This window comes from Ischnura elegans, chromosome 5 (genome assembly GCF_921293095.1).
Source record: "Ischnura elegans chromosome 5, ioIscEleg1.1, whole genome shotgun sequence".
NCBI lineage: Eukaryota > Metazoa > Arthropoda > Insecta > Odonata > Coenagrionidae > Ischnura > Ischnura elegans.
Window position 1 is genome coordinate 7,275,608 of NC_060250.1, and position 18,159 is coordinate 7,293,766.

Below are 18,159 nucleotides of genomic sequence, written 5' to 3' on the forward strand. Positions count from 1 at the left end.
CGATTTCAAATTATTGTTTTCCAAGACTAATTTCCTCAGATTTTGGATTCCACGAATCCCGAAAACAAAACTTTCTACCCCTTAATAATGAAGAACAAAATGTAAAAACACACATAAATGAAAACGCTTAAAGTAAATATTCAGGATTAGTGGGTTTAAATCATGGAAGGTGGGCGAACTAACTTCGTGCTACCACAAACCAATGGATAAATATATTGATTAATACTTACTTTTAAATTCCACAGAACTTTCTATTTGATGTAAACAGAGCATTTCAAACGCTCACTCGTAAACAGATACATTGAACCATTGAACTTGATACATTTGAACCATTCTCCTCTACACCAGTCTCCGTCTTCCGGACCCAGAAAATATTTGATCATGCCCACCCCCAGCCCGAAGCCTCACCTTTAACCTCCGCAATACCTTAACAATTCTCATTATTTACAATCCTCTTCCTGCTCCATACAAACTACACTCACCTTCTATGAAAATAAAGCTGCATTTCCCGTCAGAGCTACACACGCGAGGGTTGACATCAGACGAGGATTACTAAATAAACATTTCTGTGCATTTTTTTCGAAGTTTTAATAAAATCTTTTTAATCAAATTATTTTACCATAAAAGAGCTTATTTCCTATCTGAAATATTTTTTAACTAAAGGGAAAAATTGCTAAAGCAGAAAGACACTTTTTCTACTACGAATAAATATTAATGGAACAGAATGCCTAATATTCTGAATAGCACACGGAAAATATGCAAATGATCTCAGCGTAGGATCTGTATGAATATTGAAAAATTCTTTACAAAAAAATAATGGCATTTTGATATTCGAGAATATATGAGTGCCTGGGGGTAATATGTCAATATCAATGCGCAATGCGAGTGAATATGATTCTCTTTCAGCTTGCGTACATTATAGATGCAAAAAGATGCACTTTCGAAGCAACGAATACCCCAAACGCACAAATCTGAAAAGCAAATTAACCGGAATATGTATTCTTCCCTCTGAGATGTCCATATTAAATTTATTTCCAGGGAATACTAGTTTCTGAAGCAAATGCGTCGTTCCAAAATTCAAAAAAGGCTCAAGGCAACAAAAATAGTGAGATGAAATTATATTGTTACGAAAACGGAAACTGAGAGATTTAGTGCCATAAACGATAATCGATTGAGATTTAGATCGAAGAACTATCGACCTCCGTCTACCATGTTACACAAATCGGTTATATTAAAAATTAGCGGACTGAGCCCAGATTTGAAAAATATTCAGCAGGTAAGAAAAAGCAGATAATGTAATAAGAGGTGAATGATTGATCAGTGTAACCTCGCTTAGTTATTTAAAATAGCGCCTCAGTCAGCTCAAACACTGTGAAAATGTATTAGCTCAAAAGATACACGAGAATAATTTTCCAATTTCCCTTTGCCCTGCTTTGCTTTTTAAAATCGACGCATGAAATCTGAAAAAAAAAGAATTTGTTTTGATTCGCTCCCTGGTGAAAGTACTTCCTTAACGGACGAGCAGAAAACAGAAAGAACGCAATGCGGAGGTGGAAAGAACTTTCCCTATGCGCCAGCAGTGCTCGCTCTACGAATGCATAGCACAGCCCCCCCTCCTCTCTACCCAGACCCACACTCCCCCCGCCCTCAATATACATTCCGGCCAGACTGGCGTCAAGCGGCGGTTTTTCGGAATGAGAGAGGGAGTGAATTTGTCTCCTCCTTTTCTCTCTTTGCCTCCCTCCCTCAAACCCATCCGGATGCGGCGAAGAGAAGAATCGGAGGCCAGCAGAGGGGGAAGGGAAATGAGAATGGAGAAGGCCACGGGTTAAGCGCCAGAGTTCATCCCGCGAATACCCTTCCCCGCATCATACGAAGACAAATTTCAACTCGTTTTTTTATTGTTCCCCGTTATTTTTTTAGCACCATAGAGGCAATGGAGATCATTTGCTTTATTGATAGATCCTTTTTCAATTCGATCTTAATGACGTGTTAAATGCAAGAGTCGTTCTAATTCGTCACTATTTATTATTTGTAGCTGATACATGGGTGTAAAAGCAGGACCATCGTTTCAAATAAGTAGCTACGTTGCGTGGATATATCAAATTTTCGTTAACCGGGCGCGGAGGTCAAATTGATCCCTCTGCAAGAAAGGTTATATTTCGAAGAATGGAAGGTACTTACATGACCTAATTCCTATAAAAAATTGAAGTTTACGGAGAAAAGGTAGCACAGGAAAATGAGTTTTTACTAATTACGCCGTTAAATCAAATACATGAGTCCAACTTAGAGGTGACGACTTGGGTCCCCTTTGCCGTTGAAGCCATGTCCGGAAGTTACAGTCTTAAAGGGGACTTTCGAAGGGGGGGGGCGGATGGAAGATCACAGACATGACCACAACGAATGGACGGGACAAAAGAGAAAAAGAAGGAAGGAGGAAATCACCCCTTTGTGAGGATTCGCAGAGTAATAGGTTGTGGCGGCGGTGGTATTTGTCTGTGAGCACACGATGAGGGAGTTAGGCTGGACGCGAGGCTGGATTAGAATGGAGGCAATTTGGACGAGGGAGAATAAGAATGGCAATGTCGCCCCCTGCACGCGGAATGAGGTCCCAAGAGTTCGCCGACCCCTCATCAAAGGCACTGCAGCAGCATTCCAATTACACACACTAATGCCAAATGAAAATAATGGGTGAAGGCGACACTTGGCAAAAATTGAGATCTAAAAACATGGTAAACGAAAAAAATTTAATTTCCACACAGCTTTATGTATTCCCCCGTCGATTTCTATGTTACACTCTCCAATCCCACACCTCGAATACCTCATATCTTTCCTCTTCCTTCTTTATAAGTGCCGATGCTTCCGCACAGTACAGCGCAACACTCCATATCAGACCCTTCACAGGCCTTTTCTCAAAATTCTCACATAACGATTGGCTCTTTCCTATTTCGTTGGAATAAATTGCAACAAACACGAAAAGTTTGAAGTTGGAAGAAAATAAATTCCCCAAGGCCGCACTCTTTGCTGGGAAAAGGTGAGGGGTGGGAAGTTACAAGGCTGACAGGAGAGCAATACATTTTCTGTCAACTGTTCAACGGCCGTATATCGTTCAATAACCTATACGAAACATTTCTTCTCACAAATCATGAGAAATAAGCTATTCTTCAAAGTTACCAAAGTACGTAAATATGGGAGGAACGGATTTTGCTGAAGTTAATCCTAAGAAGCAATATCGATCCTAAAGGCCGTTTTACAAGGTACATGGAATTGCGCAATCTGACGTACCGTGCGAAGGCGCCATCAAAATTGCGTCGTGTAAAGCGGTGAATTGCCAGAACACATGCGAGAATGCGTGGATGCGAGACGGCAAAATAGCCTTTGTTCTAATTTCGTTCATGCATTCACGCAATTCCACGCCATTTTAGAAATTAATGCAGCTCTAACCTGCGCAATTCTGTGCCCCGTGTAAAACAGCCTTTCTGGGCACCATAATCACACGCATCGAAGACAGGGAAGAAAATGGCAGTTGAGAGGGGGACGACGGAAGGATTTCCTTCGGGAGAGAGTGGGATTTTCAACCACGTGGCCAGAAGCGAGGGAAGGGAAGGGATGGAGGAAATGAGAGCCAACGTCTCTTCTGGGGTTGACTTCAAGAGCGTACAGCGGGTTGCCTCCCTTCAAGGATACACGCATTCACACGTGGAAGTGTCGCCATGGGGTCATTCCATTTCAAATCAACACAGAAAAGTACAATTTCCAACCTGACCCTCTTCGATTTTCATGAAATTTGGTGTGTTCATTACACATAACAAGAGAATGAAAAATACCAAATTACAGATTTTTATCACTAGTATCATAAGAGTAATGGCCACTTGAAGTTATAAAAATGTGCGGAAAATTTGGCCAACACCCATGACAGAAATGGCTGTAACTTCCGTTCTAATAATGATAGAACAATGAATTAGGTAATTTTGGAAAGGTCTTAAAACAAGCTTGCCAATGATATGCCATTTTGTCATATTAGAGGTATTCTCATAGTTAAGGTCAGTGACCTTGACCTTTGACCTTGAATATCTCAAAACATGTCACCTTCGAAATTAATGAAAAAAATATATTTGATTTATCATGATATTCTTTACAAGTTAGTAAAAATTTAAGTTGGGATGACCATGGGATCAGGAGATATAAATTAATGAGTACAGCAATGCGTTGCATTATTTCCCAATTTAACGTATTCAGATACTTACAATGGGAATAGAAGCACTGAAAAATGTTTTTGTTAGAAAAAAATGGTAATTTACCAAAGCACAGTCAGTAAGTGAATCAACGGGCCAAAAGCAAGAATTTGTAATATGGGAGGTCACATGCACTGATATCAGACTTTCAATGACAATCATGGTTTTTGCCTCCCAGCATAAAATATGTTTTGCAGGCATTCAGAATTACAGATACAAATATGAAAAATAAATCACCTGACTTCTTATTCTTCAGTAACGGGAAGCAGCATATAATACTCTTTGTGCATCTTTTGGTGAAATCAAATAAGTTTTACCGGTTGCTGTTCTCACATCAACCTTCGCAACAATGTCCTTCTTGTCCACAGTTAAGATGTCAGGTTTCTCAGGGTATACATATGAAGGTGAAGGCCCATGAGGATGTAGGAGGCTAATTGAAACCTCATTGGTATCTTCATTAACATTTAAAACACATCCAAGCCACCAGTGACCTTCATACATACATGCAACAAAACCTGTGATGTCATCAAGGAACAAGTCTCGTTGGGTCCTAGTTAGGGATTCATTTCTGATGTCTAGAGAATCGGAGAAATTTTTCGTTTGAATATTGTAATGGCCAATGGGAATGACGCAATGTATTTTGTGGGTACCTGCGATTGTGTGACTTTGTGCAAATCGCTCTTGAAGGAGAGATAATTCTTCATCATACTCGCTGTTGGTTGTATAACAAAAATGACACACTTCAATGTTCTTGGAGCACCATTCAAACAACTGTCTGGGTGTCATTATCTGCGAGTTGTAGATGCACTGCAGACTGGAACGAGCAGCAAGTCTCTTGACAGTACCAGCAACACCATCACATGGTCCTTTGCCATGTGATGTGGCAAAGAAATGCCACTCTGAAGAGACACTGAAATCAGCATGATGAAAAGTTATGTTTGTAAAATTTTTGTGATTCTTATATTGGGCTGCAGCACCATCTGAGAAGTAGTACACGTGTTTGGGTGTTCTGAGGAAGTGGGATTTCATGAAGTTGATCAGGTGACGCTGAAAAAGATGAACACTCACTGTGTCATGTTTACGGCATTCTGAAATTATAACAAATGAAATGTGATCTATCATATGGTTTTCTGGATGTCTGTAATAAATAACAAATGGATGAATTGTGGCCTGAGCATTGTTCCAATGAAATCCCTGAACCTCATCTTGCAAGACAAATGCATAATTTTCGGCAAAATCACATATTACAATATATTCATTGTCACTAAGTCTCTCTTTCAGATGTTGTAGAAATTGTGATTGTTGTGTGGCTATGAAGGAATGCAACAAAAGCTTTTTTAATTTGTCTCCAAGGTTTTCCAAAAAGTCTTCCACGGATGATACACATGTCTGGAGAGTTGTTCTATCTGTAGATATCCACTGTTTGTATGTTATTTCATCTATTCCATTTTCATCAAATAATTCTTGTAGGTGTGTCATGATGGAATGCATACCTGGGCAGTTTTCACAAGTGGAATTATAACATTTTGGATGTGCAGGATTACAAATAATCCAAGCAAGACACTGTTTGTAGTTGCTAAGTTGACAGTCTGCATCACGTGTCAACTCTTTCAGTCTGCAACCTTCCAACATGAGCTTCACATTTTGGTGAATACTACAAACACAAACACTATGGGTACCAGCTGCACCGGCCAAAACGCAGTTCTTGGGTCGCAACTGGCAGAATTTTGATAGCCCTACTTTCAGTCCTGGGTGTTCATCCTTAAATGCCTTATACAGTTCGTGCAGGTTTGCTAGCACTAGTCGTTTTTGTTTGTGAATCCTGGAACCATTTTCTTTGACGGAAACAAAATCCTTCTTTCCAGGCAAACAGCGGCTTATATCGTCTCTATTGTAGAATTCTATGACACTGTTCACTATTTGTTCGCTTAAGGAACGTTTAGGTCGTGGATTGGGAGTTGCTAAAATACCGAATTCTTTGACTAATTGCTTTGCTTTTCTTACTAAATAGTTTGAGGCTCCAAATTCATTTTCAATCATTCGAATGCTCCAACCTTTTGGAAGTAGTGTCAGAATTTGTATCTTTTCACTGTTTGTGGCGCTTGTTCTAAATTTATCTTTCAATTGCAATATTATTTGAGATTCTAAATTGTTTTCATGCTCTGTATTTTTTTCTACACTAGATACATATTTACTTTTGAAAACCTCAGACACTTTCTCAAACTTCCTCTGTGCATAAGTTTTCTCACTCAGTCTCTTCTTTTTCACTGGGGACTCACCAAGAGATACCAAACTATCATTTAATGAATCTAAGGCAATTTCTGGGGCCACGAATGTGTCCGACTCTTCTGAGGAGCTATGCCGTTTTGTGGAATCCACTTGTTTTGATGTAGCTGGGTGAGTCACAGGCCGTTGTCCCTGAGATAACTTTTTTCTACATTTATCACATATTTTGTAATCACTGGTTATGCCACCAATCATGTCAATCATCCACATTTGCACTTTACGTAGATTTTTCTTGTATCTATCGTGTCCATTTTCCCCGAATGGATTACAGCAATAGATGATCTGCTCAAACTCCATCTTCAAGGTAACTTTGTCAATACACAAAACCTTTTCAGCAAATATTGGTGTATATGCACCAGCCACACTGTCATACAATAACTTATGCCAAACACTTCACTTATGCACAGTATACTATATTTTCACAGGTGGGTAACAGAACCAAATGAGGTTTACACGTGACCTATTCCTGCTCCTGGCGCACGTAACAATGCTTAACCCCTCAAGCGTGACATTAAATTCCCGTGGTCCTTCTCTCAGCATGTACGATGCACTGACTGCATCTTCTGAATGCGCCTCAAGCGTGCGTGACACACATAGGCCTCCGAAGGCTTCATCAACAATTCCTATCTCTTTAGCCTCCATATATGTACTTTAATGAGTATATCTGTGAGAAATATCTGCCTGCTTTCTTTCTGCGCCTCTTAATTGCCTTTGTTTGAGTGCTCGTATTTTTTTCGAATATTTTTCCTGCTGATGCCAGGATGCTTTAGGAGCGGTGCCTGGTGGATGCTCATGGAAGATATTCCTCCACTCACGCTCCGATTTATGTGCTTTCTTAGCGATTGTGTGTTCTGTGTGGGGTCACTGAATGCTTTCCTCTGTGGTTCATTATCATCTGCTTTTCTGCCTCATCGTTTCCTTTCTCTTTCACCGTGGCAATATATAGTGAAGTCATGGACCTTCCAGGCCTTGTCACTCAATGGTCCTCGGAACCTCGAAGACCTGCCAGCATCTAGTATCATATTTACGACGTTTGAAGCTTAGGATTGGGGTTTTTCACGCCTACGTTGTTTCGCTTTTTTTTCGGCCTTGGGTCCCTTCCGTATCTGAACCCCTCCTGCTATGGGGTTCATCCTGTAGTGAAATAATGCCACGCATCGCTGTACTCATTAATTTATATCTCCTGATCCCATGGTCATACCAACTTAAATTTTTACTAACTTGTAAAGAATATCATGATAAATCAAATATATTTTTTTCATTAATTTCGAAGGTGACATGTTTTGAGATATTCAAGGTCAAAGGTCAAGGTCACTGACCTTAACTATGAGAATACCTCTAATATGACAAAATGGCATATCATTGGCAAGCTTGTTTTAAGACCTTTCCAAAATTACCTAATTCATTGTTCTATCATTATTAGAACGGAAGTTACAGCCATTTCTGTCATGGGTGTTGGCCAAATTTTCCGCACATTTTTATAACTTCAAGTGGACATTACTCTTATGATACTAGTGATAAAAATCTGTAATTTGGTATTTTTCATTCTCTTGTTATGTGTAATGAACACACCAAATTTCATGAAAATCGAAGAGGGTCAGGTTGGAAGCTGTGTTGATTTCAAATGGAATGACTCCATGGCGATAGAATCCGCATCACCCGAGGGAGGAAATCCTGAGAGAAATGAGCCGTTGATGGCGGTAAATGAGGAAAAGAGAGTATGATTGAAAGGTAGCAGGGAAGTTTCCAGGAAGAGATAACGATTTTGGCGGGCAGAAGACTGGGGATCCGATATATTCCATCGAATACACGTTTTCATCCATTTACCAATATTTAGAAGTGAAAAGGCGACGTCCAACCTTTCCTTTATGAAAAATAAATGTTTAGTTGTTATTAAATTGGAACAACTCATGGAATAATAAATGACAGGTGGAACGGGAGAGATTGTAGTGCAGAGTCACAGATTGTAGGTAAGTAGAATGTGCACGAACGAAGACTGCATCTGTGCATTAACATCCAAAAGGCGAAAAAATTGTCTCTATGACACCCATGTTTCATTATTAACAAAACATTTACCATCATAAAATGAAAAAATTATCCAGATGAAATTGATCATTCATTCGAATACGAATAAATGACGTAATTATTTGCGTGGATATTACGAGAAGCCGAGACCTTTTTTTCCTAACGAAATAGTCATGCGAAAACATTTTCATTCAACAAACAATTGAGGTAGCATACCCAGATTGACCCAGAGAAAAGTTTATTTTTGATCTGGATTAATGACCAATTATAATGAATAACACACACCTTTAAAAAACATAAACGGGATGATCTAATCAAATTCATGATGTTGCAGCTAACCAGAAATGAGAGAAGTAATCACATGAAATAAATCGAGGAAGAAAAACAAAAACTGAGAATTTGTGAGAAGCAAAAACAGTTCAATCGATTTTACACGAAAGGCCTTCTCCTTGCGTGAAAAAATCTTCTCTCCAGGTCGTAACATAAAATAGTTAAAAGTCTTTCTTAGAATTAATTACAATTCTGCATTTAGCAAACTTGGAACAAAAATTCGTCAATTATGGGAAAAATTTTATCATTATATCATCTTTTTCAATGCCTCAGGAAGTAATAAAAATCTGAAGTCTTTATTTAGCAAGTCAGGCATATTTTAACACATGCTAGAAGCATTTACAGATGAATAAATCAGAGCTGAAATAATGATGAGACCAATGAGCAAAACAATGAAAGATCTTTCGTGGAATTAATTAAACTACCCATTAATCCGCAGAATATCACAAGGGAAGGCGTCACTTTAAAAATTCCTACTGAATCTCATCCGCCTGACTCAATTCATGCATAAAAATAATTACCCTTTCACGCTTGGATTAATAACTGCCCAGGCAACTGAGACAAACGTCATGGCGCAAAAAAATAGGTTGAAATACAATGAATAAAAAATGAACACAATTAAGAGGCCGATTGGAAAAAAGCTAGGAGATGCAATTTTAAAAGGGTTGAAGAAATATGTACGAAATGAGGAAAATAGAAAAGATCAAAAATGGTCACCGCAATTAATGATTTAAAAACTTTTAGTAAAGAGAATTGCTAAGATATCCACACAAAACATAGCGGAAGGAATAGGGTATGGAAAGACAGAAGTTTGATTCCCAATGTAAACGATGAGGAGGATCAAATGAAAGACTGATAGAAGCATATGCACTGATAAGACGTCCATAGGCTAGCTAGAAAAGGGGGAAGGAATTTCAAAATGGTAATAGGTAAAGGGTAGGACAAAGAAAAGGACAAATAGATAAAAAATCATTAGGTCAGAACATTCAAATTGTTAAATAGTATGAATGGAGCTACAACAGGATAGTCGACTGGCAAGAAAAACAGAATAATAGATAAAAGAGATACGGTGGGAAATGAAAAGGGGTACAGGAAGATAGAGGAGGGGGGAAGAAAAATATGTGGAATACTATAAATAGAATACTCAAAAACTTAAAGTTGCAAATAAAGGTACCCCATTAAGTTATTGAAAAAATGCATAAATACATTTTTTTAAGTTAAATTTTGTTCGGTGGAGGAAAAAATATCAAGGCGGCTTAAAATAAGAAAAACTTTAAAAATTATGAATGAATGAACTGCATGATAGCCGATTGAAAAGTAAGACAAATGATAGCAGAGAATTACAGAGTGTATAGGATGATGCAAAAGCACTAGGGATGGAGAAAAGGAAGCCTTTAGTTTAACTGCGTACCTACACAATGATTTTTACCATCATAAATAAAAACAGAGAGAGGAGCAGAAAGTTCGAAGCATTGAAACATGGGAATGTTATGAATAAGGGCGAGAGAGAGATGATAACGAAGTTAGTCGCTTTATGAAGTTGATGCGTAGTTTTCCGCGGCGTTGTCTAGATGATGTCACCATGTTTCTGGGTTTAACCGCGTGGATTTTCTTTGTGACGACAGTTTCTCCGGTATTCCAACCAACGTCTTCAGGATCGACCTGTCGTCACAAAGAAAATCCATGCGGTGAAACCCAGAAACATGGAGACATTAGTCGCTTTATATTTTCGGAAGTAACTTTGTTTTCTTTGTGAATAATATCAAAACGATCTTGCATTGAAATTTCCGTTCAAGGACACATTTTTATCACGATATATTGAAACAAATTTTACAGTTCGTTTTAACCAATAAAAAAATGTAAAAACACAGGCACTCCAAGGGATTAGACTGAAAAGCTAAGAAAATTAGGCCCAAAAATGTAAAGAAGAGTTTACGCAAAAGGAAACAGTGCGGATGGATAAGCTAGAGCATGAAGAGGCATGAATTATGGAGACGAATGCACGAAAAACTCTTCGATTTTCGGACAACAGGAAGGAAGTTGATAGAGAGGTCATGAAGAGGACGAAGGTATGGAGAGAGAGAAGGAAGGGAATCAAAGGAGAGAGATCGATAAACGGAGAGCCAGAGAGAAGAGAGGCTGTGAATGGATGAGAAGAGGAGAGGGCGGAGGGAGGAAGAGGTTGAGTTGCGCATTGTTCTTGCCACCGGAGATAGAGTTTCATGCGAGGGGCGATTCATTTGTGCCTTTCTTCGTCTCCTCACACAAACACGGAGAAGCCACTGCCGTCCATACAACACAACACCTTTGTCCCCCCACCCCCCATCCAATGCATGCAAGCTTCCGCCCCGACCCTCTTTTGTCGCCATTGTTCGTCTCATAACTCACTCCACGCTTGCCCTCCTTCACCACTCCCCTTTAAGACACAACGGCGGCCGTTTCCATGACGCTCGGCTCGAAGGAAATAATAGGCAAGGAGGTCATGATAGACTAACACCTACCACATCCATGCTTAGAATGAAAAGAGGGATCAAACGCAATGACGTGATAAAATGATAATCGTCGTTCAAAAGCATCGATTTCGAAGTTATGCTTCAAACAATTCATACAGATTTTATGATTTATTAAATTCTTGTAAATGATAGCTTTTGTAACTAATTTTGAAAATTTATAAATTCCACAGCCATCATGATCAAGAATAATTGCTAGAATAGGACACAACCAGTTTAATATTCATTTTTCAGATTTTTCAATCATACCACAAGTATAAAACTAATAACCTCTGCAAGATTTTTATCTAAAAATAAATAAAATTCATATTTAGACGTTCCTTTAAATATGCTTAAGGTGGCATTCAATTACGGGCCCCGACAAATGAGAGGAAAATAAAAAAAGACAGAAAATATTTCCATCCAGTGATTAAGAAGTTGGCTAGTTAGAACTAGGAGAGCTAATTTGTATATTTTCTACAACAGACCTTCAAATTCCAAGGCATCATTGCGCTTAAATGAACCGTTTCTGGATCATTTGTGAGGAAGCTCTGTATTTATGCCATCATCCTTATTATTGGCCATATTAAAATAAAGTTTCAATCCAACTTCACACAATCAATACATTCTGTACAATCTGCATCTCAACTAACAAACATGATGGCAGCCACAGAGGAATCCTTACAAAACAATGAATCTTATTGTTCACAATCCTTTTTAACTTCACATTTTAGTAAAAATAATTATGGGAAAATAGATTCCGACTTCAAGGGGACACAATGATGTGTAGTTGGGTGTATTCCTGATGATCATTTGTGTTTTGTAAAGGGACTGCCAATAAGGTAGAACTGATCACTCCACCATCTCTAAGAAATTCCCTCCATCTACTCTAACTTCTCAATCAATGGAACGCACAACGATGGGCTCCTATTTTCATTCCATTCCTCCGATAGGCGCAATTATACTTAATTATGCGCAAGACAAGTCGTTAAGAAAGAGATAAAACGCAGTAATTTACTTAGAGTTTTTGCGAACTCCATCGACAGAGAAATTCGCATCCTTCAGGAAGTACAATGACGTCACAGGGTACTGAAAACGATCGTCCGACTCCCTCCCGATTTTCTCTCGAAGAGTAATTAAACCATAGATGAATAATCGCTCAAACGATGCACCGGTGAGGATGCAGGGGAAGATGATAAGACTCCGAGATTCCCCCGTAGCAATACATCAGGACTCGAAGGAGTGTTTATCAAGGACCATGAGCACGGAGGGATAATATACATTATCGCTGAAAAGCAACACAAAATGGATCATCGCATTTACTTAGCGTTTTATGCCAACGAAATACAGTCGATACATCCTCGCAATCAACTGAAATGTGTCAAATAATAAAATACTTTCCATTAAAGTAAGACATAACTTATATCATTTATTTCTTGGTGGTGGTAGTGTAACGGAATATAAGTGTAAAATATATCGAATATTAATGAGGGTGTTCAAGGCAAAAAATTGAAAAAAAAACAAATTTTTAAGCAAAAAAAGATCACTCAAAAGCATTCTAGTTTTCAGCAAATGTTTGAGGCCTTCTGTGTTTTTCGGTGAAGCATATGTCCATGCTTAAAAAGACTAAATTAACCAAAGGTTCATCGACTCCTACAAATATAATCGCGCATTCATTTAATTAGCGAAAAAAGCTGCTGCATGAGACTATGGTAATTTAGTATAGATTCATTTTATTTAAGGTTTGTTCCCGCAGTCTATATGAGCTCGATAGGTACATACATGCTCGCGTCCCGCGGCATTTTTCATGGAAAAAGTAATCCAACGGAGGATGAAAAATAATCGCTGAAAATGGCACAGGCAGACGACGACGGCGCAGAGAAAAGAGCGCACTTTGTGATTTTTGAAGTGAAAACTTCTTTAGCGGCGTTAAGCACTTTTGTGAGATGGGGAAAAAGCATAGGATTCGCGTGAGCGTTAGCGACCCGACACCGCGACCGCTACAGCGAGATATACATTTCAGTCTTAAAATTGGACTTTCAGTAACATATCCTGGGTAGTATAATGGTGAGTATCCCCGCCTATCACGCGGGAGACCGGGGTTCGATTCCTCGCCGGGTAGGATTTTTTTCTCAATCTCATACAATTTGAAAAATTTTACAATGGATATTTCAACTACGCAGGCTGACTAGGTATAATAAAAGTTTTTTTAAGTATAATAAATACATTTTCCGGACCATATCAGACCTTACAAGAAGGTATATTGCAAATAAACTTGCGTCAAATATTACTATTTAATAAGTAAAAGTACATTACTATTTGTAACTACATATTCCGACCCATATCAGAACATGAAAGAAAAAAGCTATATTTATAATTATATAAGATATTATCACATCCCAAGTTATTCTTAACAATAATTCCAAAGAATTTTTGAAGTGAAAACTTCTTTAGCGGCGTTGAGCACTTTTGTGGGACGGGGAAAAAGCATGCATATGCAGAGCATACGCGCCTTTTTTCTGTTTATAAATTCACAACCGCTGAGCGCTAAATTTAAAATTTAATTTAACTTTTGTTGAAGACATGGCAATACACATTTTTGTATAAATTTTATCTAATTTAGATATATTTTATTTTGGAAATTTAAATTTTTAAACATTAATTAAATTTTTAAATAATGAATTTGGTTTAGAAATGTCAAATTATCGCAATCAAAGTACAACGAAATATAAAACTACAGTAGATGCGGTCTTTACAAGACATTTAAAAAGATTTGAATCAAAATTGTTCATTTCTTATTTTAGCTACCATAAACCTATTGTATCAGTTTTACAAATTGATGATGATGGTGCTGGTCGTCAAGATGGTGGAGTAAGTAAAAAAACTCAAGTAATAAACCACACATAACAAAACTCACAGCAATTTGAAGTCCAGTCTTCCATGCATTTGTTGCTCATGAAATCATTTTAGCTACCATAAACCTATTGTATCAGTTTTACAAATTGATGATGATGGTGCTGGTCGTCAAGATGGTGAAAGTGTTGTTCAAAACTGAACATAAAAGTAAACTTTTCAGAAGTACAAAATGTGTAATGTAAACTAGTTTTTAAAATATTGTAAAATGGAGCAATAAAAGCATATTACATTGTAACATAAATTATAGATGTAAAAATTTTGTAAAGTAAAGAAATAATAGCATATTACGTTTTCAAATATAAATGATGTTACTTTCTATTCATATGCATCGTATTTTTAATATTTATTTAATTATAAACAGTTTACTGAAAAAAATAATTTAAATTTTTGTTGAAAAAAGAGTATTACTGGAAAAATTGGTTCTTTAATAATATTAAATATTTATAAAAAATAAATGGATAATAATGATTTCAGTTTTCACTTCTGTCAGCCAGTCCCACGACTGCCCCGTATTTTTTCCACCGCAGCGACTTGTCAACTCTCTGAGGAGTGTTTATCACGGGCTGCGTTGCCATGGAAGCATCGGAAATTCTCCTACAGCGATGAAGTACGCCCATCCTCATCACCACAGAGTAAAGCTACGTCACTCAAAAGTGAACCGTTCTGTTTGAACGATTCATTTTCAAGAGCCGAATGAATTGAATCATAGTATAGACACGCTTTTAATGGCTCATGATTAAGCAAATGGAGCATGTTGATAATGTGGTTCATAATGAACCATCGCGTAAGGAGAAATGGAATAATGCAGAAAAAGGCGGTAATATTCAACACTAGAGGGCCTAACGTCATAAAAAGAACGAAAATTAAAAAAAAGACATCAGGAGTATGCCAAGTTTAATATGTCACAATGAAGATCACGAAAAGAAATATGGAAATCAAATTTTGACATTAGCGATCGAGGTGAAGAATTAATAACTTAAAGAATTAGTTAATTGAAACCGTTATATTTTTCTCTTCGAAATATTCTTTTACGCATTCAGCTCTAAAATAAATTTCTTGGAAATACTCAAGTAATAATCCACTCATAACAAAACTCACAGCAATTTGAAGTCCAGTCTTCCATGCAGTTGTTGCTCATGAAATCATATTAGATAGCTTAGACCGATTAGAATTTCGTGGCGAAATGAGGAATCATTTCATAATTATATAATACGCCATATTTGGATAATAATATCAGAGCATGGATTTCAAATATCTGGACTGTGGTCCGCTAAAACTCATGGAGGTTATAAATACGGGTGGAGTTTACCCTAAGCGTGAGAATATGGATTTATATGGCATTTTCAGAGACGACCGTTACAACATGGATTACTCACATATTTATCGAAATTGATGGCTCTTCTACTAGAAAACTGGAATAGTATGACTTCCCCCTTATCATTACGGAATATCGAAGAAAACTTTGTACTTTAGAGGCATACGTAAATGATCCGAACAGTTTTTTTTTTCATTTAATTCTCCTAAATACACTCGAGCCGTGAGCTTTTCAGCAGACAGTATATCGATCGAAAGTCTCTTCGATTCGATAAATGTTCAATGCGTTAGTGTGGATTGGATGTGCGCGAGTTGATAAATGTATCTGTGTACATTTTTCTCTAAATTAATCTATTTACATCCAAGTTATTGTGAATATGCTATGCTATGGCGTGGCATTATTTTATTTAGGATTATCTCGAGTTAATTCCGAGAGGAACCGACGATCATTGGTTTCCTCCGATTGGTAGTGCAGTAGTTCCACAGAGTCGATTAATTATTTTCGCACACATGCTCGCCTGGCTTCATAAAATTGATTAGAGTATTTATTTAATATATGGTATTAAAACGATACCTACGCTCCTTCCCGTTCATAATTGCTACCATAAAGCAATTCAAGAGTCCGTTTCGGAGATGTTTTACTAACCACATCCAATTGGCATTCAGATTTTCTGCCGGTGGAAATTTTCATGCACATGGTTTTCAGAGGGCCATGCTTCTTTATTCCCCGTCCCCTTGATTCATTTATCGTGTTCATGTGATGCATTTTTAACGAATCAAATAAACTGATTCGGGAACTACTCGATGGAACGAAGTAATGCTCATGGTAGAACGAAAGAAAACACAAACTACTGTTCCACAATCTTTTTTAATGCTCTCGACTAATTTCAACGGCTATAGCATCACCATTGACCAAAACAAAATCTGTTTGTCTCGATAATGAGGCTATAGCCGCTGAATATAGTCAACAGTATAAGAAATGTTTGTGGGACAGTAATTTGCGTTTCCTTTTGTGCGACCAGTGAGCATTTGGAAGGATGTTAAAGACCGATTCAAAGGGACGAGCCAAATGGCACGATTCGAATCACTGCAACGAAACGACAAACCCACCTACACCATAAGAGGAGCGGAGGCAGAAGAATGCTCTCGACGTGGAGCGATGTCGACAGGTAATCCGGTGGCAAAAAGGGAGCAGGAGGTTGATGAGTGGGAATCCACACTGGAGGGACAAAGTGAAGTGAAGTGGTGGTGGTGGTGAGCAAAGAGGAGTCGACACTTTGAGACGCGGAGCAGGAAGCAGAGACACGGCACATGCTCTCTCTCTGTGTTTTGGGATCAACAACCCCGGCCTCCCCACCACCCCCCCGCCCCCATCCGTCCGTTCAATACCACAAATTCTCCAGCCACACAGACTGCGCCCTCTCACGAACAGATTTGATTTTCGGACTCACCTCACAGCGTGCACTTCCCCCGCAACTCAGCAAATGAAAGTTCTGCCACAAAAACATGCTTCATAAGGCGATGAAATTGTCGAAAAAATTAATTTATAAATGAAAATTTTTGCAGGCTTAAGAAATCATGAAATTAAACATTTCGGCACTTGACTTTCGCATTAACTCGGCTTGAATATGAAAAGATGTAAAGGGTTTAGTGATAAAGAATATTTTTAATAGGTTGCAATCATCTTTTACAATAATACCGTCCGTTGGCTAGCTCGCTATAAATATCCGGCGTAGACCAAGCTCGGCATTCAGTCTCAGCCCTGAAGACGATGAGTGAGGTACTCATTGAAACGTTGGCCTCAAAAAGCCTGACCCGGTGCTTAACCCGAGAAGATTTTATTCATCTTTTACAATAATTTAGAGCACGAAAATTATTAATTAAAGTATTCAACCGTCCAAGATAGGTTCAATGGAGTATTTGAGATGCATTCTCACCATGGTCTCCCGCCATGGTGACATTGCATTCACCCTCTCACCATGGAATTCCGCCTTCAATTGACAATAAGACCATTCTATGATCAAAAATCCTTTTCTCTTCCTTCCTCTCCCGATAGTTGCTCAACATTCTACCCTCCAACACTGTTTGAGAGAATGCTAGAGTCCCCTCAAACAATGTTATAGGGCCCTGCTTCTTCTTCGTCATTCGAGGGCTCCGATGAACAAAAGTTAGTCCATTTAGTTCTCTAACAATCCTTCAGGCCTCACGGCAAGGTTGTGATTTTTGAACGCAGGTTATTTTCAGCCGCCATGTAAATAAATTGCAAACGATATCCATGCTGATTATACATCATGTTATATTCTGATATGATATGGTATTTCATTATCAACATTTTTTAAAACTCCTGATACCATGTCCTCGACAGCGCTTTTCAATGCTCTTAATAATTCAATAGAGCAACACGATTAAAATTTAAGGTTTAGTTACGGGACCGTCGGTTTCAGTCATATATATGTTATTTTATGAAAAACATTCTCGACTCCTGAAGACGCAAACATTAATGCTGCGAAACGTTGGCAGGAGAAATTATAGCAAAAGAAAACTAGCGATTGATATCCAAAAAT